The 27948-nt window shown below is 39.0% G+C and overlaps 1 protein-coding gene across 22 annotated transcripts in view; it reads left to right on the forward strand.

Moving 5' to 3' along the window:
* NRXN3 (neurexin 3) overlaps nucleotides 1-27948 on the forward strand; it is an 869162-nt gene that overhangs the window by 796072 nt on the left and 45142 nt on the right. The window lies entirely within an intron of this gene.

A 27948-nucleotide genomic window follows, 5' to 3' on the forward strand; every position in this document is an offset into this window, starting at 1 on the left:
AGAAATTGAACCAAATGGAAATTTTTGAACAGTGATATTTTCATAAAGCTGTTGCAGACAGGGAAGTGGTGGTCTGTGCCAGTGGAACACTACAGCAATGCTAGCAGCTAGCCAGTTACTCATGCCAGTGGCAATAGCTGTCCCCAGTGCGACCAAACCAACAGTAACAGCTGTTTCTATTTCTGTCATGATTCACGTGGCCACAAGGAAAGGCAGCTTGGTTTTATTTCAGCTGTGTCCTAATCATAGTCCTGCCTTTGTGTCTCATCCATAGCTGTGGTTCGAAACCCCCCACAGATTTTCCATACCAAACAGAAACTGACATTTCAAGTGTGCCAGGGCTTGTGAAATGTTAATTAAAGCTTCGTGTTGCAGATGTGATGCAGAGATTATCTTTTATTCTCCTTCTCTGCAAACAATTTCTAGTTGGCATTTTTGCTGGTATCTGCACTATACCACTTTCATCCTGAACTTTTGTCAAGGAGCCTGTCCTAGTTGGGACTGACTCCAAGATGTATTGTGGCTTTCCTGTCTTTTGCTTGGGTGACTTTGTTTTCTGTTAATGGCTGATGTGATTCAGAGCTGCAGCACTACCAGGTGCTGCATGCTCACGTCAACAGAGCACAAAGCAGACGGTCTTCCTTCACATCCTCCTCCAAACCCAGCCTGCTACATTACAAAACACTACCTCTGAGCTGTTATTGACTGCTATTAAAGCCAAGTCCAATAAATGGTACATCAGTTAACTCTACCTTTTGGGGCTCTGGCTTCTTCCCTCAGTAAAATATTTTTAAATACCTGCACACAATGCTGTAGTCCTGTACTGAGATGGGCAAGGTAACTTTGAACAAATGTGCACAGATATCGGGAGCAGTTTAACCATAGCAGCCCATGCAGACAATTTTACCTGAGTGAGAAACAGGGAAAATCAGCCAACGTGGTATGCAGCACCACATGGCTTTATTGCTTCTAGTATCAGAATTTACTTGTTTAGATTGCAAGTATTTTTCCACAGGACTGCACTGTACAATTTCAGGGCATAGTAGGTAGCACTGTACATAGAACACTGCACACCCTAATGGTACAATAGCTCCTACTTGTAACGAGTAAATCTGTGATCTGTTTTTCATTAGTGAGAGAAATGAAAAAACAGCTTTGTCTTTCACATCCACACTGGTTTAAAACCTTCCATTTGGCTTTATTAAAAGAAATATTTCTCTCTATATTTGCTTTTACCAAATAGAAGATGTTAGTCTTTACGAATAGGTACCTTTGTTATTTAAATACACATACTGTTCTAATGCACAATTTATTTTGAATGTACACCTATTATTTCAACTTTCACAGTAATTGAATTCTCCTTATATACACAATTTTGTAAAACTGATATGGAATTATGTTAGTTTTGATATAGTAAAATGTGGGTATTCAAATTATCTAGAATCTTTCTGCTACTGGATAGCATTACTTTTTTTTTTTTTTAATTTTACAAGAAATTTTGCTTCTGTTGTCAGTTGAACAAAGATGTGTTTGCCTTGTGATTACCTTCTAGTCATGTTTGGCATACTTTGATGTAAGTATGATTAACTCCATATACTTAATTGGCCAATGTGTCTGTGAAATGATCTTGTATTTCCCCCTCTGTTCAAGCTGTAATATGTAAATAGTTGCACTCAGAATAGCATGATTTTAAACTGGAATACTAGAACCTTTCTTCCTGGGTAGTGAAGTACAATGTGAAAGCTTTCTTGTCAGAACAGTTTGATTTTTATTTTTGGTGGGGAAGTAACACATTCAAATTTCAGAATGGGAAGAGTTTTCAGAAGTGAATGGGATTCTCTCACCCTTTATAGGCTTTAATGCCGCCCCTACAGAAATAATTTTGAATCAAAGTTGTCTCTGTTCTTTACAGTTCTGTGATTAAAAGGTTCTTCAGGTAAATCGAAACACGGCCTCTCATCTGCGCCAAGATTCTGTGAGCTAGGGGAAAAACCCTATAATATGTATTTGTAACTATATCTCTTAATCTGCAAAAGTCATGGAGAAATATTTATCAAAAAAAAAGTAGGTATGTGAATGTTAATCTACCCATCCATTGTGATACAGTTTGAAGCTAATGTTCCCCAAAATATTTTTGCTTTTGTAGGTTGCTTTTTTGTAACTTTTTGCAATCCTTCAGCATAAGCAGAACACTAAATGTCTTAGATCCCTAACAGGCTACATATTTGTCTTTCTAGTCTGTTCATGCTTCATTTCCCTCATTTCTCATTTGCATCTGTCTTTTGCAGAGTGCAAAAGCTGTGCAGTAATGTGCAGTAATAGTTTAGAACAGGAGAGGCTGGTGATTCAGATTCAAGTGAAAATCCACTTAATTCCTAAAGCTGCATTTTTTAATCCTGACTTTCATGAAGACTGGGGATGGGGGGGGAGGGGGGAGATTGGAAAGCAACAAAAGAAAGAATGGCATATCCAGTTCAGATTTCTGCAGGTGCTGATCCAATAAAGAAGTTAGGCCTTCTTCTCTGGAGATTTTAAAAGACTCTTTGTTGTCCAAGAAAGTGAAACATTTACTGCAATCATTGAGTACCTCCTGTGGTGTGATACTTCCTCTGTTGCCTTATGGGATGAATTTTATCTACTTGATTTTACCTTCACGTAGGAACTTTTTGAATAGGCAACTCTCTACACAGGTGGTCAGACCTTTGTCCACTTTCACTGCAGAAACAGGGCAGGTCATGTAGGATGCTGAGGATGCAAATATCATCGTTCAAGTTAGTTTGCATGATGAAAGAAATTAGTGGCCCTGGTTAAGATATAGGAATTGATTACATCAGTGCAAAATGCACTAATCAAAGCCATCAGTGAAGGTAATTAGGTGAAACTACTTTTATTTTGAATAAACTCTCTGGAAATTGTGGGTACTGCATCAGGAGAAGCCTGTTGGCAGTATGTTGAAGCTAAAGGAAAGTAATGCCATTTATATGCAACTGCAGAAGCACATTTATTTCCACTGAAGGTAGAATTAGCCCAACAAATATTATTCCTGAATGGAATTATGCATTAGCAAGGAAGTGGTCTAGCCATCACTGTGCTGAGAAGAGCATCTTCCCTGAGTCCTACACACCAGGTACAAACAGCAGATTGTATTATAAAGAGTGCAAATTAACAAGATTAGATTTTTTATTTATTTGGGAGGTGAATGTTTCATTTTTTCAGCACTTAGTTTATGGAGTTAGGAGAGCAATTAATTGATTTTGAATTAATTTGGTATCAGAAATATTCCATTTTCAGTAAAGTACAAAAGGTAGGAAAGAGGGGAGGAGTGAAGAAGTGTAATGTTAAACTTCAAAAGAGTTGTTGTAAGACAGAAAGTGAAATTTAATGTTTGTCATTAAATATTTCACCACATTCTTGAATGCTTGCAGCCATGTAATTTTGCCATTCCTGTTTTCATTTTCCTGGCCTGAGACCTGAAAGATGCAGTATGCAGCACACCTGTCTGAGTAATGACCCATAAAACTTGTTTATGTTACATTAAAATATTATGTGAATAAAGCTGAGCTGCAGAGTGAATGAAGGACTTAATTACATGAAGTTGTCTTTCACCCTTATTGAGAGGACAAATCACTGCTTCATTGCCCTGGCCTTGCCCATAAAGCTAAGTTGCATGTTTGTACATTTCTGTGCACAGGAGGGTACTGAGGAAAGAAGCTCAAAGCCAGGGGCTGATAATGTCTGTAGCAGTACCATCACAAAGAGAAGGGCTGGTGTGAAAACGGGCCTTACTTTACATCTTATTGTGTTTGGTTACAAGCCAGCCAGAAAGCAATGCAGCTTTTTGTTTTGATAATATGTTTTGATGTAATTTGTGCTGTTACTACTGCAACTTTATTTTTGTTTTTTGTAAATCATGTCTAGGGATCACCAGTTGCTGGGTTTGGGGTCAGAGATGAGTTTCTTGCTTACTTTTAGGGATAGAAAGAATAAAGTTACTTGTGTCTTTCATAGCATTTTAGTACAATCTAAGAAAGGGGTGGGGTTTTGTGCTATATTGTTTCCTTGAAACAGTTGAAATAATTTGTGAACAATTAGTGGGAGGCAAGGAGGAGAAAGATCAGAGAAAGAGATTAGGCTAGGGAGGGACAGTGAAAGATAGGTAGGTCAGTGAAACTGAAAAAGTGTTGCCAACTTTGGTGGATGGTCGGCTGTTTTGCTTTGACTGTGGTAGGGCCCTTGTCATTTCAGCCAGAGCTCTTATAAACACTGCTTCATTCATAAGGAAAAAAAAACCTCCTTTGTCTAAATCTCAGAGCAAAAGTTCTATTCAGGTGCAAGTTCAGTTTCATTTGCAAATTTTGCAGCTTCTGATATTTGAGCCTGACCAACTTACCTCAAGTCAGTAATGTGGTCCTTGCTTCTAGCAACAGATCAGACAAAATTTCACTATTGAGATCAACCATCACTGAAAATAATTGTATTTTCTTTTTCAGGCCCAAGTCTCAAATGAGGCTGTCTATAAAAGAATTAGGGCTATGCAATAGTCTTGTAGTGGTTCCTGTTGAATTGTGGTATCTCAAATGGCAAACTGCTGAAAAAAGAATAGAAAAGATCTTCCAAGTTTCTCATTTCAGAATAGATTTTAATTAGTTAGCATGGAGACAGCATGATCTAATATCATGATGAAGGCATAAACAATAATTGGTAAATGTTTTATTACTGTTACCTGAAGCTTTTACTGATAATATTTGAATGTTTAAAAAAAAACCCAAAAAACAACAGCAAATGCATTTTAGCAGTATACATATGAAAAAAAAGGAAAAAGGCTGTTACTTAGTTCAAAGTATTAATACACAAATTTACAGAACAAGACATCCTCCACTCAGAATTTGCAACAGCAGACAAACCATCTTTGATTTCTCACCTGATCTTTCCTAACATGCCCCTCTGCATCCAGATCTATACATTCTGATACTGCTTTGCTCCCCGGATCTGTGATGCTGGTGAAGTAGACAGGCAGGCAGATGGGGAAGACTGTGCAATGGAGTCAGTGTAATGCTTTATTGCATTAGGAGATATGACAGTACTTGCATAACTCAAGCATTAGAACATTCTGCTCATTTTTAGGAGGTCAGCATTGAGATAAGAAGGAATGCTACAGAGCATGGTGGCATGTGCAGTTGATGCCAGACATAGAAAACTGAAGAGAAATATGATATAAAGATCACTGAACTTTGTCAGAGCTGTAGGAAGAGATGAAATGGAAGGAAGTTACCAATTAGCAGTGAGGAGGATTAGTAGTGGGGTTTTGGGCCTTTAGATTAGTCAGATCATGGGTTTCAAATGGGTGGTGTGACCCGTGTTTAATAAAGAGTGCTACAATTGGATGGAGATATTCTTGGCAGAGCTCTGTGTTTGTGGTCTTCCCTTTCTGCTGAGCACTATCAATTTGTCACATTTTATGAGCAGTAAAAACCTCACCCTGATTAGTAAAAGAAAAATAATAATAGGTTAATAATTATTATCTTTCTGACAAGTATCCTGTGTGAAAACACGTTGTCAGAGAGAGCTCTCTGACTCCTGCCTGCACCACCCCAATGCTCACTTCTAATCCTTCTGGCCATTTTTTTCCACTAAGACACTGTATTTATTTCTGTCTCTGACAACTGTTTGAAAAGTTGTATGCCTTCTGCACAGTGCTGTATTATGGACGATGTATTAGGAGTCATATATCCAGAATGCCTTCTTTGCGGGTACCTAATAACTGTGCTTCTGCTCCATAAAGAAAGAGTCTATGACAGGTTTATTCATCTTTTTATTTCCTTGTTGTGCTCTGCTCCCTGCTGAAAACAAAAGGTTCCTTTTCACTTCAGCCTCCTTTTCTCTTGTCTGGTTTGTAAATGCTGGATGAATTTCATTTTCAAGGATTGCTTTCCTGCCCCACAGACTGCCGGTCACCAAAAAGAGATTACACAGGCTGCTGTTTTCAAGGATCAAGCAGAAGTTTTGCACTAGAGGGAAGAGAAAGCATAATACAAGTGATAGTCACCTTTTCTTTCAATACCAGGAAGGAAAAAGCATTTAAAACATAAATTGGTTCATGCCTCTGGCTTTGGAGATTTTAATTTGATCTGATTTGAAATAGGTAGAGGCATCTTCTTGAGCTCAGTTCAGCTTTCTGCCTACTTCTTGCAGAGAGGACAGTTTGTTGTTGGTGTTGGGAAGGTTTTCCATGATGTATATCCCAAAGAATTAAGTGCTTCATGCATGTTCCAGGTACATGATCGGAATTAAACCCAAAACATCTGCATCATGGACAGGACAAGTAAAGGTAGTAATTCAAAGTCTGCTGTTGCATGAGTTGACAAGACCAAGAAGGGAAGGGCTGTCCTATTTAGTTGCATGAAAAGCCCTAGTCCTAGAATGCATTAGTCCCTCCCATACTGGCCAACATGTAAGGTGAGAGGACAAAGTTTAAAGCATGCTTAGAGATCTTCAATAAGTTCATCAAAGTGTGTACAGCTACATATGATGCCTTACAGTACACCTTAAATGACCACATAGATACCATTTGCCCAGAGAGTGTACACTCATGTACTCCAAAAAGTCACAGAAAAGCTCCAATCATGTCATTCTGTCGGCTGTAACTATTTCTCAGACCCACACACCTACTCATGTGTCTGTGTAATCCACCCTCCCACACCATGTTCCTCACCTACACACGTCAGTGCTCTCAGGTACAGCAAACTCCTTCCCACAAGGAGCAATCTTGTTCAGCAGGCACCAAGAAGTGCATGTGTGAGCCCACGCTCGCACTTGGCATGTGTAGCAGGTACAGCTTCCCCTGCACTCACACCAGCACAGGCAGGTCACAGCAGCATAGCCCTTAAAAAGCTTTCTGTGCCTTGCACAGGAAGGCAGAGGATCACCTCCAGAAAATCTCAACTTCTTTGTCTGTTACAGGGAGTGCAGGGAAGTTACAGACCTTGTAAAGGAGCCTTTCTACAAGAGGGAATGGGAATTCACTAATTGATCTAGCAGAAAGCACTTCCATATGATTTAGGATTTTTGTGCAACTTTTATTTCGAATCAGTGCATTTCTCTTTCACACCATTTCCTTTCAACTGTGATGTAGATAGGAAAGGCTTATGTAAATTGCAGGCATAGGGTCATGATAGCTTTAATGGATATAGCTCTTAATGAGAGTATTTATTCTGCTGAGCTGCCATGTACTAGCTCCCCATACCTGTTTCAAAAGCTGGCGGCAGCAGTCCTCTTCTGTTACTGTAGAAGTACATCTCAAATAGCTGTTAGTCTTGTTCCTGCTAGCTCAGCCTAAGGGATTTTTCTTCCCTCTAGTTCACTTGAGTGAACCACTGTCACATAAAGGCAGAGTATTCCAGGCTTACTGTTGAACTTGGCATAAGCTTTCCCATTCCAGGCAGTAAGAACATGGTGTGGTCACACTTGGGCTGTTGGTTTTTACCTGCTGCTCTGCCTTTGTGCTGGTTTTGGCTGATGTGCTTGTGTAGGCATTGATCAGGTTGCTTTGTAATGCTGATATATAACTCCCAACGGGATATCCCTGACTTTTTATCTTCAGCCCATTCAGCACAGTGGGAGTGAAGACAATCAGTATATTATAGCAATAAATTTTGAGATCAGTTTTATTTCCACTGTTTGCTGGCTGCCCACAGGTACCCACCCAAAGCTTTCACTGTGAGGCACTACAGAGCAAATCTTAACTATGGCTTGGAGCTCGAGGAGTAAACAGGAGAGCTTGAGTGTTATGGAGTTGAGCACTGCAGAACTACAAGTATAGTGGAAATAAGAGAAGCATTTTATCTAAACAATAATAAGCTGTAGTGATGTTATTTTGTTTTACTACTGCAAGGCAGGAGGCCAATGATTATTATAGTACACTGAATTTCTTGTAATGCCTTTCATCCTAGCAACTCAGAAGGCTTTAAAATTCAGTCTTCTTACCCATCTTGGTGAAAATAAAATTATATCTAGAGCTAACTGAGGTTATGGACATTTGAGTGGATGTGAGCAAAGAAAATTCAAAACATGAGTCCTGGGAGAATTGGGTCAGTTCATTCCTTTTATGAATTTCCCATATGATCTTAGGGAAGATAGCCTTTTGGTGCCTTTAGTACCTTCTGAAAGTGAGGTTAATAGTTTTTATATCAGTTATGAGGATAAAACATAAAATTTGGTCAGGTGCTATAATAGTGATGGCCCTATAAAGTAAAGTCTAATATGAGAACCAGCAGCAGAAACTAGAAGTCTGGAGTTCTGTCTCTGACTGAAATAACAAATTTTATTTGATCTATAGCTTTGTATTTTGCAGACTTTAATAACAGAAGACACTGTCTAAGGTCTGCAGTAACACAGCTTTTTATCCTTGCTAGTGTGATGGGAAACCCTGCTTGGGTTTCTGGTTTCTCAGCTGATGTTGCATGTGCAGTTTTTATTGCCTACATAGAAATCCTCTCAGCTTCGCAGCCCAAAACTACATCTCACTACCTTCAGAACTGTCAATCACCAAACTCTGAGTGGCTCTTTTTTTCATCCCCGCTGTTGTGATTAATCTTGAAATGGTGACTCCTTTTTCTTGCCTGTGACAAAGGCAAAAGCCTGTTGAATATGTTTGCATGTACTTGGTGTAAATGAGAGAAATAATACACTATCTATAAGTTTATTGGAATCAACGCTGGAATTACTTTTGCTTCTTAGGAAAGCAAGGTTCTAGCCAGAAGAAAAAGCACACACAAATTGTGCAGAATCATAAAAAAGCCTTTTAGCTCCAGGGTTCACAAGTTCAGTCTCCTTAAAGATCTATGCAGATGTTCTTCTGCCCTGCAACTAGAATTCCCCAAGTGCATAGCACAGTGCTTAGGTCTTTAACCAACCATTTTGAGTGCCCTTTTTCTCATCCTGCCTTTTCAAGATAATGGCAAATTATCGAAGCCATTGAAGAGTTTGCAAAGAAGAAAGAACTATAAACCTGGCACTAATTATCTGATGTGAATTTATTGGAGGGGCATATATAGGTTTTAACTCTTTGTCCACCTGCTTTTACTCCCTAGCTGAAGCACTTCCCTTATTCAAGGTATTGCTGCTAGGCTGTGTGTGTTTGCACAGGAAAGTAAAACTGATAGCAAAGTGAAATTCTCCTCCTTTAGCTGCAGCAAGCCCATACAGTCAGAACTTAACTTCCATGTTGCCTTTTGTTTCTCAATCAAGTCATGAAAATTGATTCTAGCACTTTTGAAATCAACAACATTAAAGCAGAGATTACATGATCTCGTGGTTTTGGGATATCTCATGCTACTCTCTTTTAAGACTATCTTCCATAATATAATAGCACATGTAGGAGGACCTTTTACTCTGACCTTTGAAGAATCACTCGTAATAGCTGTGGCATTTGCACAATCACTGTTCTTCTGCATTTAAGACTCATTGAGCAGTAATACTTAAAGGATGTTAGTCATCTTCTAGTGATTATGTAGACCATCTATGTATTAGAAAGAGCTTCAGGTTTCAAACATAATCTTTCTGGTTTTCATCTGGTTTTTTTGTGTTTTAAATGACAAGATTTTTATAGTGAATGTTGAACCTCTTCCTGGTAACTCTTGGATACACCTTAGGCAAATGGTGAATAACCTAATCAATAATCCTAATAACCATCTTACAAGCCATTGCATGCCCCAAGCATGATGGGTGCCACCAAGAAGAATTTTTGTCTCATTTCAGAAAAATTCTGTTTGGCACCAGCACTCACAATTTTCACTTGATTCAGCACATCCTTCAGTACAACTGCAGATCAGTCCTCAAGGTTTTCAGGAATGCACTCTGCACTCCAGAAGCTTTAAAACATTGCACCTTGCTCTGTGCACCTCAGCTTCTCTGTCCTTGGGAATATTAACTTCTTATTGCATTCAGATGGAATCCAGTAGAAACAACTAAAACTACTGGATTCTTATCAGGTTGCTCTGTTGTAAGCTGGAGCTGCCATCTGGCTGCTGTCATTTTGCTCTCACACCATGAAAGTTTTGAGGATCAGGCAATATAAAGAAAACAGTCAGGAACAGGACTAGATACTAAATTTCAGCTGTGCAGTTGGAAAAGTTCAGTGAATTGCTTGTTTCTGGTGGGTTTTTTTTCCCCCCTGCCAGTGGTTATTAAACTTCTCAACTAATGGCTGCAAGCCCCAGGAGGCTTCCAGGTGGAAATCATTCAAGCTTTTCCCTAACAGACCCGATGTGGGAGGAGAGCCAGCATGTGTGCAAGCTCAAATTCCCAGGGCTCTGCAATTTGGCTTAACCTTCCCAGGAATGCAGGACTGTGTGGCAGCAGCACAGCCATGTGTTTCAGCAGGGCGTTCAGCTCTGGTGCACTCTTCTCTGCACTCTGATTAATTGCAGCTGGGTACAAATGAGTTTTCTCAAAAAGCTATTTATCGCCCTCAAATTAACCACATAGGCATTAAACCACAAACAAACGGGCAAAATAAGAGCAATAACATAAACATCCACCTTGGACACCCAGCTTCATCTTGGTCCTGTGTCAGTGGTGTATGATGAGTGGTCATGGGCTTTTCTGATGGCTGGCAAGCTGCTGTTCTCTCTCTGGCAGCAATTAATTCAAGCCCCAGCACGGTGCTGAAATCACAGGCTGTGAGAGGCAATGACAGAGACACAGCAGTGGCACCTGTACTTATGGGATCTGGGATAAATGGTGCTTTTCTGTAGTGGCAGGGGACATTACAGGCAGCACTGCATAGCCAGGTGTGGACAGTTTTGCACATTCCCTGAGCTCTCTGCGGTAGAAGTGCCATCTGTGTGCTTTAACACAGGACAATGCCCTCAAATGAAGTCCAGCTGTGAGGAAAGGCTTTCCAGAGACACAATTGTGAGGTAATATGTATAATCACCTTTGGGACCAGAACTGGCTCAAAGCACAGCCTTGGCTGCATCCTGTGTGCTGCCAAGTGCTGGTCAGACTGAGGGCTTCACTGTTGTCCTGTCCATTTGTGCACTCATACGAGGTTCACATCTGTGAAATGCAGAAGAGTGAGCACAGTCCAGGAAGACTCTTATTAACAAGGAGCTCCACCAAGAGCCTTTTCAAAGGAGGTCTGGTCATATCAGTTTACTTAGGGCCTTATTCTTCGGCTCTTGAACACCTTCTGTGGATGGAAGTAATTTCTCATACTCAAGTGTAGTCTTTATGTAGACTGTAAAATATCTGTTTCATTTCACATGAAAATTCATTCCAAAAATGCAACTTCAAGTTCTAATGTGTCCTAAGACATATTAAGCTGAAAAGTTCTGTCATATTTATTTTAAATTTATCTTTTAAAAACAGGTAATGCTAAGAACATGTATTACTGACCTTAAAGGGCTTAGAAAACAATCACTCATGACACTAATGTTCACTGCAGATGTTTTATTTTTCTGCACTATAAAGGCAGTGAAGCTGAGGCAGAGAAGAGCCTTGTGTTCTGCTCCTTGTATGACAGAAAATGCAATTGAAGAGACAAGCATAAAGAAACAAGCCCATTTGATTCCAAGTTCTACTAGGCCTATAATATTCTTTCAAAAAAGCAAGCAAACAAACAAAACCTTAGGACATGCTGAGTATGCACACAAACACCACACACAGAGTAAATTGTGTTTTTCTCTGAAGTTTGAAACTTAAAAAGGTACTCAGAGTCCTAACTTTTTTCATTCCTTTTTTTCTAGAGAATGTACACTAGAGAAGTTTGATAGTTTCCTACGATTATTAAAGTTGAGTATTCATTCTGTACAAAAGACTGAGAATTAACAATACGCTGCAATTACATGTGCCCTCAAATGGGAACAGTCTTATTACTTGTTTCAAGTAAAATAATTACTTAGAGGAGTGACACATTGATTACTAATTCTTCAAGAAGTTATTATGCCTTACTATTTGAAAAACAAAGACTTAAAGACAGAAATACAATTCTTGCTAGAAGTTGCTCAATTTAATACATGATTTTGACTCAAGTAATTGCTTTGTTAAAGCTAAAATGTGCTGGAAAAGCTTGAGTTTACTTCGTTAGTGCTACATAATAAAACAACTAGTATTAATAATTATTGTAAAACTAATAGCCTGCTGAGAATTAACTCCTGATTTTTATTTGCTACCACAAAAATAGCATTTAAAACTGTTGATCTGTTTGAACCACTCTATAAACTGGTCAAATCCAGAGGGACAGGAATGCAAATACAGCAGCTTTTTGTAGTTATCATTTTTTATTCTTAAATGTTGGTAGATGGATGGAGACTCCAATGATTTGGATGTTATGTGGACAATAACATAAGTGGGAGCTACAGTTGCTTCCTTGCAAACTTTGCTGCTCTCCAAGGCTTGTGTCTCAGCTGGATTAATTCACAACACTATTCCCCTTGTGAGTTTGGAACATGAAGACCTGAATGGGAAACTGATTTGGCCCTAAAGGGAGATGAGAGGGATTAGGTCTGCTCCACCAGTATGGTGCAGAAGCCAGGGAGAAAGCAGTTGGCTTTACAATAAGGGTTCATGACTCCCAGTTTTGTATTTATTCCATTAAATTAGGTTGTGCTCCATGATACATCAGTACCAGGAAGCAGAATACCTACAAGGATGACCTGTGGGCTGGTGATGAAATTATTAAAACTGACAGAGAGATACTAATACCAAGGCCACTACCAGTTCATCCTCGTGTTTAGTTGGTAGGAGATTATTCCTGTTTGTGAAAGTCATATTCCTTTAATTAGAGAATGTCTGTGGTTTTAAAAAAAGCAAACAAAAACAAGCAAACACAATTTGAGTGCATTCAGCAAAGATGATTTCTTGCTTTTTGTAACATAGTTCTGAGCTTGTGACAGTCATTGCTATTACTTGCCTTCATCATCCACATAAATCTGTATTCTACCGAATTATTCCTACCTGGAGCAAACCACAGGTTTTGGGGTTTTGCATGGTGGGTTGGGTTTTTTTAAGGCAATCAGTAAGTTTTTCCCTGAGAAGCAGTTTAGAGGGCTATTTCAGATTCCTGGGGAGGATTTCAGCCTGATGACAGTAAAGCAGATACCTTCATGGGAGAGCTCTGACATGCTCACATAAGGACTCTTGATTTCCAGACTTTCAGACTCCTAATTCAGGTCCCAGTTCAGGAGCAGCTAGCACCTAAAATAATACAGTTCTGTTTGTTTTGCTGGAAGACACAGAGATATCACTTCTCCTGGGTAAGAGCTGCTTTTGAAAATTTATTCAGTGATTAGAAAGCTAGCAGGGTGCCACAGTAGCAAGCAAGCATCTGTCTTCTGGTATCTGGTCTTTAATGTTTCCCAAGCTTGAGGGAAAGATGTAATACTTCCATAAAGGATCATCTAGCATGTTTATACTCATGGAAATATTAAATTCTGATTTTGAAGTTGATTACCAACTTATATATATGAACTCTAAAGGTGTTATTTTATTGCTTTTTATCAGGTATAAGCTAAGTGTTACCAAGTGTCCTTTTCTACTCATATCTGCTTTTCAGTAGTTGTTCTGAGAGGCCATTAATTGTAAGCAGAGAAACTAGGGAAGCCTTATGAAAGTAGTGCATATATTATTACTGAAGACAAGAGAGGGAAGTCACCTTTCAAGGAGGGGAACTACAAGCAAATTGATCTGTGAAGGAAAAATCTTTCTGGAAATCAGACTCTTAATATTTTTCCCTGATATGAAGAAATATGGTTATTTAGTCAATCAACTCAATTTTTGCCTGAAAAAAGATTAAGGTACTGCTCTCCCACACAACCAGTAACATTGAAGTAATGACCCTTCCCAAAAAGCTTCATTTTTTGCTCTGTTCCACCACCCTGTTCCCCAAAGGCCACCAGTGACAAAGCAAAGTGAGACAGAGATGCCTTAGCATACAAGCAGATTACTGGAGTGCCATTAGGGATATCTTCTACTGCATTAGCATGGTTTTCACACACGTCCTGCCATGTTAATTGAAAGATCTTTAATTTGCATGTGGGAATTATCTCATTGACTCTCTTTCATGAACCCTCTTTATAATTATGCAAATGGTCCAGCACAAGGGAGAAACAAGTCATTTTATTCAAAAGCTTCAAAAGCAGTATATTTAAAATAAAGAAGATGACAATGACAAAACTTGCTAATGATTTACCAAGCACTAACAATGCCAGGAAATGTATGTTTAGCCTCTTTAGCAACTGAAGACATCTATTTTATTGCAGATATTACCTAGCTACTTTGCAGATACAAAGGCATAGAATGGCCATCCATTGCACAACCCAATACTGATGCTTTGTCTCATGGCTGATGAAGGCTTCTTCTTAGCATCTCCCCAAGGACAGTCAACATGGCTTGCAGTCAAGAGAAAACACTTCATAGTCCAAAATAAGCCAATCACTTCATCCAGAGCTGGCTCTTCTCCAGCTTGTTTCTGTGAATTATAGTTTGGCTTGAGTAGCTGCTTCAGCAGATATCTGAGAGTTTAGCTGGAAATCATGGTCAGTATGTCATCTTCTAAGACCTCATACCTTGTCTTTTTTCCTTTCCTTTCCTTTCCTTTCCTTTCTTTCCCTTTCCCTTTCCCTTTCCCTTTCCCTTTCCCTTTCCCTTTCCTTCCCCTTGGAAACAACCACATATGAGTTTGGGGTTTGAGGGTTTGTTAAAAAAAAAAACAAAAAAAGGAAATTTCTTTGTCTTGTGGTATTTTGAGTACTCTTACCAAAGAGTGCTATGAAGTATTAGTTTCAACATTTTCAGCCTCACATAGGGGTATGGAGAAAGTGTCTTTCATCTGTGATAATGCACATCTTATGCTTGCCATTCTGCAAGAGCAGAGTGCATTAATCAGAGAATCAGAGAATTATTCATGTTGAAAAAGACCTCTCAGATCATCGAGTCCAGCCATTAACTTTGCACCAACTTCTTCACATTGCAGCAGTGTGGAGCCATGCTCAGAAATTGTGTGGTAATATTCTATATAAGGTTGGCCAAGCTGATTTGCATGTCATACACTGATTTCAGGGGTTGAAACTCAGGAGGGGATGAGCCGCATTCCTATGTGTGGGCTTTGATTCTTATGGAGTTTCAGTCATGGTTTCAGTATACCATACATCCAAAAACCCCAATGTCTCATTAGATCATTTCAATGAGAGAAGTTTACAGAATGAGAAATGACATATGTCTATATTTTGCTTTTGGTATATCCTATAGTATATTAAGTTTTTATTTACTTTGCCTTTTACTATAGAGGATACGTGAGTCTGTAGTTAAACTTCCATAGTTTAATTTCTTTATATTGATAAAGTATCCAACTATCTACGTTCCCCCACCTCCCTTCTTCATTACAGTGTGAATTCCTTTCCCTCCAGCCCAGATTAACTTGGTCATGACACTCAGACTCTGGGATAAGATGCATTTGTGCTCGCTTTAGAGAACTAACCCAGCTGCATAATGCTGCAAAAAATTTTATGTGTAATGTGGTAGGATGAAAATGCCTGAGCTGGTGATGCAGAACTCATTTTAACCTCTCCCCAGCAATGAGCTCTCAGCAGTGCCATTCACCTCATTATAGGAACTCCAGATTGCAGCATGAGGTGTCATACCCTATGTGATGAACTCATAATTTTTCACTTCTTTCTCTTTGTGAATTCCCAAAGACAATCTTCATTAAAAAAAAAAATCCTGTCTTTCCTTGCTCATTCTTTCCCTTCCCTCTTTTTAATTTTTATTGTCATTTTATTCTAATTTTTCTAATCCCCTTTCCTTGTTAGGCAAATAGGAAAAAAAATCTGCTGAGAAATGTATTTTCCCTTCAGGGTGATGCAGACTTCAAAAGAAAAATCAGTCATTTCAAGAGGAGAAAAAAAATTTAATCATCAAGAGCAATAATTACTTTCTAAATATTAGCATGGCAGATAAGGAGAGCAGAATTGAAATGGAATGTGGGGCTTTCTCACTTATTCATTATATTTGATTTCTTAGTTTGGAATTTCTAAGGACTTACTCTGTAATACATCTCCATAATATAGATATTATAACTGATAACATATCAAGACAGTTATCAGTTTCAGTTTTTGTGTTTCTTCAGAGATAAAAGATGACAATTTGAAAAGTAACTGCCCTTTTTTCTCAGCTTGATCTCTTTACTTCCTCCTGTGCTCAAGCAAGGCACACTTTTTTTTTCCGGCCATTTTGTAGATGGTCTGAATTAAGTTTGTTCAATAGTATGTTGGGCTGATCCTTAAACATCATTGCATTTAAGCTACTAGAAATCCCTCCCTTAAAAACTGGTGCCAGATCTTTTCATGGTCTCGTAGCTGATTTTCTATCGGACAGAACATTATTATCTGTATTCCTTTACTTGTGAAAGTAAAGAACTTGTAAACATCTTCACACAAACATGCCACTATTTTGTACAGCAGAATTGTTCTTTAAGGTATTTTATTAAAAAGAATCAAGCTTGCTTAGTGCTGTTTCAGAGCATATCTGCTCATGTTCCAGAATGACTGGAAGGATTTGGCACTGGTACAGAGAAGGTTTTGAGGGACAAATTGTGAATTGGGAGTCAGTCTCAGTAGAAGAAATATTTCACAATTTAGCTTCTGTAGCTTGCATACTGAAAGAATAAAAGAGAGATTCTTGCTATCTGCAAGTGTGTTGTGTTTACAAAGAGGAGACTGGGAAACTATTTCTTTAAACAAAAGGGTTACATGGCCCAAAATGACTGCTACCCAGCTGTGAATAAGATACAGCTGGAAGTTAGAAATGGGTTCCTATCCAAAACGGGAGTCATGTGGAGGAAGAGGTCCAGAAGAGTAAGTTTATTCATGGCTTTATTTGATGTAGAACAGAAGTAGCTTACTACTGGCCCCTGTACGTTTAGAGGTTTCTTCTTGTTTTCCTGTGATTTGTCTACCTGATGAGTCTGCACCTAATGTCATTTTGGTACTGTACTAATGACAGTATCATAGAGGTATGAGACCACATCTCTGCTGCGCTCCAGTGTGATCAGTTGTCAGCTCTTAGGTGGCACAGCTGAGCAGAAAGGTGCAGAGCTCCCCATGGCAGACAGTAGCAGGCAACCTACTGAAAAACATACCAGGCCTTGTAATCACAGGCTAATCACATCCTGTGAGGTCAAGTTACCCCACTGATCAGGTAAGGAGTCAGCCATTCCACTTAAAGTGAAACTTCTCTTTCTGAACCAGAGAAGTAATCAACTGTAAGAAATAGGGGAGGCTTTCCCTACATGCAACCCTCCACTATGTACTGGCTGCTGGTTGGGTTGAACTGATAGGCAATCCTATTTTTACTAAATAAGGAAGTTCTTTGCAGTACAGGTTTAGATGAGTTTATAGCTCAGCTTCTGAAGGCTAGAAAGAGCAGAAGAAAATCCTCAACTCTTCAAATATATCCCTTGAGGCAAAATTCTGAATACTGACATTGGCTGTTACAGAAATGCATTTAAAATTATCAGTTGGATTTGCTAGTGCAGCTGGATGTCTTGTTCATTGGTATTTGGAGGTGAAGCTTTGGAGGAGAATTTTGGGGCAATTGGGAATTAAACCTGTGTTGATCTTCATATCTCCTTTTCTGCTGGGTGGGTGAGAGAGTAAGGTGCTTGAAGTTTTATCTTTTGGAAAGTAGGTATGATGTTAGAGATAGTTCAGAGTAAAAACAGGTTATTTGGGGCTTTTTCTCATTATAGTATAGAAAAAAATATCTCAATCATTAGGTAAAGATTAAGCAATGTGCTTTCAGTTAAAAATACAGTTAAGTGTTATATAAAGTGCAAAAGCCCCTAAAAAGGGGAAAACAATGGGATATCTTGGTAACTCTAGTTAACATGAAAAGTAAACTCAGTGACCTGGTTCTGGGACCCTCAGCTGCAGAGTTTGTGGTTAAAAATAGAGAGGGAGAGGTGATAGGCAAGGTACTGGGCACAGAACAGCCCATTAAATTACGTCCACTCAGACGCAGAGATGAGACACAAAAGGTAATATGAAATTAAGTACTTTGTTGTTATGGGTCAGGTTTCAACAGATGCTGCTGACTCATAAATTTAACCTGATCACTTTATTCCTTAAAGAAATCACAACAATTAATAGTTTCTGGCCTTAAAATCTGGGCCTATTTTGAGAATTTTCCTTGTATTGAGGAGCCCTCTACTCACTTCAGCCTGATGAGGTTCACTGCAGGTCAGAAAAGGATGAAGGGGAGGACAGTGCCAGACTAAGGTACTCCCTCCCCTGAAGCAGTGTGCAGCCAGCAAATCCCCAGTGCTGCAATGCTGCTGCTGTGCACAGGCAAGACAAAAACTCATGTCACCATCTCCCCAGATCTGGAATGGGGCTCTGGATACCCAGGGGGATAAACTACCCCGCTTTGTAGGTAGTCTATCATTTCTTGTTTTCCTGTGTGGGATCCAGCGGTGCAAACTTTGGTTTGAATTAGATTAGTGTAGTGTTCTGTACAGTGATTAAGGATACACAAGCTACACTCACAAACAAGGAGAAAGATGTTGCTCTCTCTGCAGGCTAAAATACTGAAACAGGCATTATTTTGTACTCAGTCTACCAGTGACATTTTAATTTATGAGCTAAGAATGCAATGATTGCTGGCTGCAAAAATTGATTTGGTGTTCATCTGATTCAACCCATGTCAAGAGTTTGAAAGTAATTATGATAGTGGAGCTGATAGGCAGGCAATTACATTTTTGTTCTCTCTTTTCTTTCTTTTTTTTTCCTGAAGTTGTTCTTGTCAGAAGGCCCTACATGCATAAGTATAATCTTTGCTAATGTTATTTTGTAGACTATTAAGGTATAATCTCAGTTAATGTTACACATGCACTAACTGCATTCCTAAATAAAATCTTTTTTAGCCTCTTTGGAAATCTCCCAGGCTAACCAGATTAAGGAATCCATGTTTAGCCAAACAGTCTTTTTCTGCCCATACTTCCTCTGCACTTTCATTAATCTTGGCTATAAGTGTTATTTCCTAAGGCTGTCTTCTGCCGTGCTCTCTGTTCTGTCATGCGAGGAGGGGAGAGGCTCTCTCCCCTCAGCAGGCTGCAGTCGGGGCACTGCTGTGGGAAGGAGATGTTGCAGGTTCTTGTTCCTACGCTCCTGGTGCAGTGAGAAATTTCCCTGCTTTCAGCTATTCAGAAGCATGGATGTCAAGCCTGGATCCTTTTGTGGGGGCTGCACCCTCCAAGGTGTCGTCCAGTGGGTGCTTTGCTGTCATGCACACACTGAATGGTATGTCTGAAATTGAGGTGCAAGGAAAAAACCATTATTATCCAAAAACCGATTCTTTGATAACATTCTGGTTTTGAGTTTGTTTTTAAAAGGCGTCTGGGGTTGTTCAAGCGTAGAACAAAAGCTAATCTTTTAAAATCATAACTCACCGTAAAACTGAGCTGTTATTTCCTTGTCAGCTGTACTAAATTTATTGCTTCTTCACCTAAGCAGCAGTACTTGCAGCAAGGTCTCTTTTATCCTGTTTATACTGTAGTATCTAAATAACAGAATCTTGATCTGATTTGAGGCTGTGGATAATATCATCATTGTTAAAATTCAGGTAATAGCTGTTGTATCTTCACATATAAGTTTTATGCCTTCTGATAACACGTAATTAAAAGAAATCTTTCTCCTGCAAATTTAAAATCCTGTGTTTGAGTTACGATCAGTATATCTGTTGGTATTAAAGAGCCACTCAGTTTTCCTCAGAGTCTGAAAGAAGAAGGGGTAGCAGAGAAAAAGAGGAGTAATGTTGAAAGTAGAAGACCAAAGCTTCTGAGCTTCAGTAATACTGCAGGGGAGGAAGAGGCACAGTAGGAGCAGAAAGACTTTGACAGCTTTGGGCTGAAGGTGGAAACAGTGCGTGGGAAATGGAGACTAAAGTCTAGAAAACAAATCATAGCACAGGGAGAGATGTAACTGAAGTCTGTGAAAGGCATCTGTCTCCCTTCCAAAGTTGTCAAATATCCATTTATTTCATTCATTCACTCCTGATAGATTTTTCTCTTTTTGCTGAAGTGGATGAGAAATTATATTTACTTAAGTCAATGGCTAGGTATGGAATTGTATAGGAGTTGTGTTTTCATTTATGTCTTTTATATTCACATCCTATACAGGATTTAAAGAAACTATTCCTGGAGAAAATTCTAGATTATACACTTTCAGGTCAATGATTTCTCTTGCTTTTGCCAGGATTTACCTACTGGTATCTGGTTGATTGGCCTGGCAAGAGTCAATAGCTTCTCCTCCACATTTCTGAAGAGTGCATTTCACAAATAGCCAGATTCTGTGATTGCTTGGTTCTGTTATAGGATATATTAGTCTGCATTCTTTGACCTTACTAACTTTAAACCAGAGCAGTTTCCTTAAAAGTATTTCATTACTGGTCCTCAGTGGACAATAGAGTCCACACCAGGGTGAAAAGTCATGCTCATCCAAAATGATACAGGTGTTTTGAAGATAAAGGTTATTTTGGGCAAACATATGCCATAGTTTTTCCATTTTTAACTGTATTTTGGGCTACAAAGTACAGCTGTGTGTGATTTTCTCTAAAGCTCAGGTCTATTCTCATCCTCTAATTTTATTCAGACAGCATTTTGACATTATGTTTAAGCCTAGTTCACTTTACAACATGCATGATAATAAAGACCATTTACCATCAAAAAGTGATAAGGAAACAAGTTGGAGGAGATTCTGCAGGGGGTCCTCACTTGTGGAATGTATAATACATTCCACATTTCTGTTTGTGATACTGAGTCTTCTGTCTGTTACTGATCTGTGTGATTTGCTCCAGTCCATTTTAAAAGATTATGCATTGCAATGCTCTTCTGCCTCCTGACTCAGTGAACCTGTCAGGCCTCCCTGGAGCTTACTCAGGTGCCTTCTGTGACCTCAGAAAGGTGTCAGCTTGTTGGACTAGGAATGACTGAGAAATGCAGCATCTTCTTAAAAGCTTTATTAATTCTTTGTAGATCACACTCCATATACAGTTCAACAAATGGCATTCTGAAGCATTTGAGGAATCAATAAGTCGCTTCAGATATAGGGCCTTTAACTCAAAAATTTCATAAACTGAGGCCAGGACAGAAAAAAATGCATTATTTGGCACTGATTTATATATCTTAACCACATAGAACATTGAAAATTAGTTTGTATGCTAACAAATGACCTGATTTGGTAACTTTTAGACATGAATTTGCATTCAAGATGGCAAACCAAAATTTAGAAATTGTTAGAGGGGGAAAAAAAATCTAAACTATTATTGTGTCACTGTGTAAAGCTGTGTTGTGCCTTTCCTTCTGCATTGCACTCACTTGGCCATCACCTCTCAAAAACTGATCTATGATGAATAAAAAAGCTGCAGGGTATGCAGTGGTTTCCACATGAGAACAGGTTAAATAGGCTGACATTCTTCATGATGAAAGATTGGTAACCAAGTGGTGATAACAGAGGTCTTTAAAATCAAAATGTATCTGAGAAATTGTGACTAGGCAATGAATGCTCACAGTTTCTCTTGAAACAAAGGTTGAGGAGTGAAATAAGGCAGAAGCAGGCAGAGATCAAACTAGAGGAAATCCTTTTGTACAAAATGTGGAACTGACTGCCTTATGATATTATAGAAAAAAAATATAAATAGATTTAAAAAGCTAATATGTCAGCATGTGGTAGAAAAGCCCATTAAGAACCATGAAGTACAAAATCTATACAGCAGAGTTGCAGGTATAACCACTTCCTAACTGATGCTTGCCACTCCAACTAGCATATGTGAGAGAAAAGTACTTCTGCAGGTTTCTCTTGTGTTTATCCTTTATCTGTCAGCAATCATAAATGTCTAATGCCAGCGGCAGGAGTCAGGACTTCAGTGAAGTTTGAGCTAGAATGACTGCACTTCTGCTCTGCTTTTACATGTTCTTATAACAGTCACTATAAGTACATATTTGCATTTGAAGCACTTACATCTGTGACTTAGTGTGGACAGATACCAGACATATCTTCAGGCATTTTAAAGAATCTGAAAGAAGCAAAAATTAAATATGAGACACATAACTAGATAAATCAAGAAGGAGGCAGTGAACCTCCAGCTCCTTATAAAATTCACAATGCAGGAATTCCCTTCTAAATGGGAAGGCCTTTGTCTGTAAATTGCATCAATATTTCATTAATTAAATTCATTTTTCTTTCTGTCTTCCTTTTGTTTTGTGTAATTAGGATATAGTCATTTACAGCCAAACCTCTGTTCAGCTGCTATAAAATATTCATTTCCAGTTGCAGCTTGATAATGAAACAGTATCCTGCAGCCCATTCAAACTGTTGCAAGGCAAGGCAAATTACCAAAGGGAAGGGAATAAATTCATTTTTAAAAAAAACAATGAACTTAAATATGCTCAGTACAAAATGGTTCCAGGCAAAGGAAAAGGCTGCCAGCTAAAATGCAATTTATGTAATACATTGGCGAGAAGGTGGGAAGCCAGTGAATAGAACTTAATGAGTTGACAGCTGTCAAGCACTCCATGGTGTCAGATTGTAGCATTTGTTTCGATCAATTGCACATTCTGGGTAAGTGGGAGACTTAGGTAAAAGGGATGTCCTGGGACCAGACAGGTAATTTGTTCTACTACCTATGAGGTGCTAAGATTCAAAACTGCCTGGTAGAGAGGTTAGAGAGCTTTACTCTGCACCTGTTGGAAAAGCTGTGTTAGAGCTTGTGAAAGCAAGTTTTGTGGTCTGATGAGTACTGGTGGTGCACCATGGCAGGGATCTTTTTCTGAGGGTCATTTGCCTTTGGTGTTAAGCTCTGCTGCCATTTACTTCTATAGATGTCCACTGCAGGCTTTTCCCACTGATGAGAAGAATTTGCAAGAAATTCCTGTCTGCAGGAACTTCCATTTGCAGGAACTGTGCAGTCACCTCCAATATTTTATTTCATTACAGAACATTAAAGAGAGCAGAATGTTTCTTATGTCCCTCCTACCTCAGCCCTGCATAACAGTTTGTTACAGTCCATATGGGAGTTCCATTTTCACAGTGTGAGTCTTTCTGCTCACAAAATATAAAGAACTGGATGCAATCAAGCTAGGCTGCCCAGGGAAGAGGTTGACTCACCATTCCTGGAGGAATTGAAAAGATGTGGCACGTATGGACACGGTTTAGTGATGGAATTGGCAGTGTTAGGTTAATGGTTGGACTCAGTGATTTGAATGTTTTCCAACCCAAACAATTTCAGAATTCTATAATCTTTCTTCAGATGCTTTACACATCTCTGTCCTCAAGGTACTGTCAGAGCAATTTATAAACATTTGCTTCCAAGAGATACATGTGTATCTTCACTATCTTAAAAATTAAGCCATGGTGTGCTGACATATTACCAGCCCTGTAAAGGGTCATTGCAAATCAGTGGCAGAGGCATCCTGGCACTCAGCTCTTCTGTGTAATTTCACAGTTGTGTAAAATGGGCAGGCAGACTTGGTGAAAATAATGGACCCCTCTCACCTGAGATTTCTGAATCAAAAGAAATCTCACTGATTGCAGTCTTTTACTTGCAAATTCCTGACTGAAGTCTGCTAATAATTGAGATATTTAGTAGCAGCTGCTAGTAATTGGAGTCAATTACAGGATTTCTTAGAGACACTTTTTCCATCCTGAAGCATTTCAGAGGAATACAGTGTCATACTCTGGAGTTCTGACAACTTCACTGCATGTCCCACAGTGCAGAAATGCACATGCTTTGATTTTGCTTGCTGTTGCCAGTCAAAATCCTGATATGGACAGAACTATGCCCATTATTGTCAGCTGAGTTTGAAACACTCATAGGAGGTGTAACTCTGCTGGCCGAAGACCTTCTTCAGTCAGCATTGCTGGACCTAAAAGGAGGAGCTCTGCTAGCTTGGGTATGCCCTCCTGTCTGTAATGCCAGTAATCTCTTTAGTGTGAGTCGAGCCTACATCTGAAAATGCAGAGGTACCACCTTTTAAATTCAGTGGCTATTATGTCTTGTTTCTGGTACAAGTGAAGCTACAATAATGAGACCATTGAAAAGGGAATTTTAAGGGGAGCTGAATTTGTTTCCTCCCAGGAGAGACCAGAACCATACCATCATCTCAAAGCTGTTGCTTTAGGTGTTACAGCAATGGAAGATGGAGTTTTTTCTTAGAACAAAAGTTCTGATTCTTTCTGCTTTTTTAATTCTTATGAAAAAGCAGAAACTGATGTATCAAGAAACCTAAGCATGCACTTTTGTCTCTCTATTTAGGGTCTGGAATATCTTGAATATGAGGTCTCTTGCTACATTTTGGCTCCATCCTGGTCAAGCTGTCCTTTTCTATGTCTTGCTAAGACTAAGGTTAAATCCTCCATGGGCTAAAACTTGGCTGTCCATAGTCTGGAAGACCTGGATGTTTATTTGTATTACTAAACCCTTTTAGTGGGCATTGCATTAAAACGGCATCATTTCGTTTGTGATTTCCACTGTTGTCAACACTATAATCAGAATATATGAGAGGAAAAATTTCTCAGAGTTCTACTTTCAACTGGTGTCTCATTCAAATACTTTATGCAGAATCTTCTTCATTTCATAGTGGGCATGAATTTCATGCTATCTTTCAGTACTTGCCAAGAGGTTATTAATGACAAAAATGCAAAATTGCCACAAAACTGAGTTGAGAAGCAAGTTTACTGACAATAAAAGAATTCTTATGGATTTAGAGCTTCAAATCCTCTCTCCTTCTGATGATCTTCCTTTGGATACTTGTTTCCTAGTATCTCCCAAATTACACCATGGAAATCTGAAAGACACAAGGAAGAACCTTGTAGTACTTGATGCCTTTATAGAGAATTGCAGAGAAAAAGAAAGCCTCTTCACTGTGTGTGGAGTGGGTTTGTTGTTTTCCCTTTAAGCAGGTAGAAGTACAGATGATGTCAGCCAGTTCTTGATGTGTTTAAAGCCTGAATTCCTTTGTCTAGCTCTCTGCTCAGTAAGTGCCTTCCAGCTGAGCATCTCTGGGGCCATTGAAGCTAACTTTGTTTCTTTTTCCATTTTACACAAACACAAAAGATTGATTTGTCTTTACCACAGTTAATCAAACTCACTAGAAAACTAAATAAATAAGCAAGGAAAATGGCCTTCTTATCCTTCGCAGGGCAAATGTTCTGATTAGGCAGGGGCTGCTGAGAAACCCAGCGGTGATAAGTGTTTGTCAGGCTTGCTAAGCATGGGAGTCTGCCTTACCCAACAGCAAAATTTTCTTGCATAACAACCATTTGCAGCTTGGACCACTTCATGTGCCATTTAAGTGAAGTTCACTTCAGATTTAATGCTCAGGAGCCATTTGTCATATTCCACACCTCATGAGGCTGAAGTTCACCTGGTTTCATCAGTATTTGATGGACCAAGAATGTTTTTGAAGCTGATGGGTATATGTTTGATGGGAGTAGATCTCTTTCCTTGGTAAAGTTATGAATAGACCAATTTCTGGCTCTAACTTTCCTAAGTTTTCCCCCATGATCCCTGGTGGTAGTGGTAATGATTTCATTTCTCTGTTTACTCTTTTGTTACATGTTTTTTGCTAACATGTGGTGTGAAGTCAGTTCCCTGTCCCTCCAGTAAAGGTGTTTGTTTACCCATATTTCAAATGGGAAAAAAATGGCAGTGATAGAAAAGTATGATTTTTAAACATTAGCTATTTAGCAGTTGTATTTCTGAGTGAAATATGAAATATTGTCTAGAACTGTTTAACTTAATTTTATTAATTTTTATTAGATTTGACTGTGATAATGTCGGTATGTTAATAGGTTAATGGTAATATATACCTCTTGTTGAGTAAACAGATGTCTCTGTACTAGTGCTGATAATCATTTACATCCTATATTAAGAGAGGAAGGATGGGCTTGTGATTAAGAGGCTGTCAATGTTCCTGGGAAATATGAGCTCTACCACAGCCACTTTTGTGTTTATAAACTAATTATTGTTTATAAATTAAAACCATTCATAGCCTTTTTTAGCATGTAGATTGCATATGTGCTTACATATAGGTATTTAGGGGCTATTTTCCTTTGTTAAATGTTGTACTCTCTAACGCTATTCAGGGAGCATTTCTAGGTGCTGGTTGGTACCTAATGGGCCAGGATTTATTCTGCATTTATTTCTTCTACTTTATGTTTATTCTGCATTTAAATGTGTGGGAACTGCCTTCCCCTTGTGAGCTAATGTGTGAATCCTGTGAGTAACAGTATTTAAATGCCATTTTCTAAGTGTGGGTTAATGTTTGGCGAGCAGGAGGAATATTTGTCTGGCAAGAATAGTCTAGCACATTAATGTGAATATTCAAAGATAGTTGTTTATCTTACTGCACTCAGAGGTACTTATAATAATTGCAGAAGTTGTTTTAAGGCACATTTATTCAGAGTCTTTACGTTTATTGTTACTTCATGAATAACATTCCCTGTCACATTAGATTTTGAGTGCCATGGTTTGGACCCGTACTAGGGTATTTTCTCCTTTATGAATTTTACAGCTGTGTCTGCCAACTGTTTGTGGTCAGTGTAATAATGAGTAAGAGAAATTAAGAGAGACACAGGGGAGGAGATAAAGAATTCCCCAGTTAAAAAGAAAAAATATGATGTGCAATTACTGTGCAGGGGGCTGGGGCTGGCTTGCCCACCCTTCCCGCTGGACGCCAGCGGGATTGCTGGGGCTGGTGCTGCTCGGTGCAGCCGGGGCACAGCGCCTGCCCCTCTGCCAGCACCGCTGGCCTGCTGTACCCCAGGGACCAGGCTGCGCTGCCAGCAGGGCTCAGTGTGTGAACAGGCTCCTCTGTTCTCCAGAGAACAATGTCTGCTGGGAGAAGATCTCCCGTATCTTTAATTTCTCGTTAAACCTCATTTGCAAGAGATTATGAGACCCCAGCAGCAGGTGCTGCAGGAAAAGGAGTGCTGCTTTTATAGAAGAAGAACTTGTATAATTTTATTAAGTGATCACATAAGTAGAAATGCCAGTTAAATTGCACGTCACTACCTCTTTTCTATACAGTAACTGTACTTTACAGATTTGTTTCTTTTGAATCATGTGTTAGGGGGGAGTGCAACACCGTGTGCAGATTTTGAGGCTTAAGAGATTGTCATTAAAGCTACTGTGCTGTGCTTAGTTATTTATTTCTTGCTCAGAGTGATCCAATCAATAACAGAACAAAATCAAATACAACTCCCTCCCCTCTGAGGAAAAAAGACAAGCTAAATAAAGATGTCCAGGAGAAAATGCCAGCAAACGACATATTGATTTCCAGCAAAGGAGCAAAGTGTAAATGAAAAATATTCTTCTGACACAGTTATTAAGTGCCAGCTAGCACGCAAAGAAAAACCCATTTACTCTTACTAGAGGCTGAGTCTTCAAAGGGCAGCTGATTCATCTCCCATCATTTGAGTCTCTAACTTTCTGAAACGTAGGCTTCCCTTTACTAAAGGTAAAGGAGTTTTCTGTACTTAGGCTTTGCTTTGAGAATGTAAAATTTTTACTAAAGTTATGATTGTATGTCAAGCAAGCAGAGAAACTGTTTTCTCTCCATTTTATGGCAATAGAAACAGAAGCACGAGGAAAGGGGACAGTTTTGCTGACGTCAGATAGCAAATTTATGACAATATCAGGAAAATAAAATCAAGTAACATGTGGGCTCTGATTCAATGTCCTTGGCAAATTGGCCTGGGGCAATTTAAAAAGTAACTGCGTCCCAGTGATCTGCCCTGCCCTTTTGCTGGTGAAGTATGTAACATTTTATTTTTCAGCAAGTGTCGTAGCCCACCATAATGATAAAATTATTTATGTGGCCATTTAACATAATATATTAGAATGTGTACCTAAGGGACTAGAGCCCACACCAGCAGTATGCTAAATTCTGTCAAT

Source organism: Melozone crissalis, unplaced genomic scaffold (genome assembly GCF_028551555.1).
Source record: "Melozone crissalis strain CALT ecotype California unplaced genomic scaffold, PUWL_Pcris_2 ptg000018l_1, whole genome shotgun sequence".
Taxonomy (NCBI): Eukaryota; Metazoa; Chordata; class Aves; order Passeriformes; family Passerellidae; genus Melozone; species Melozone crissalis.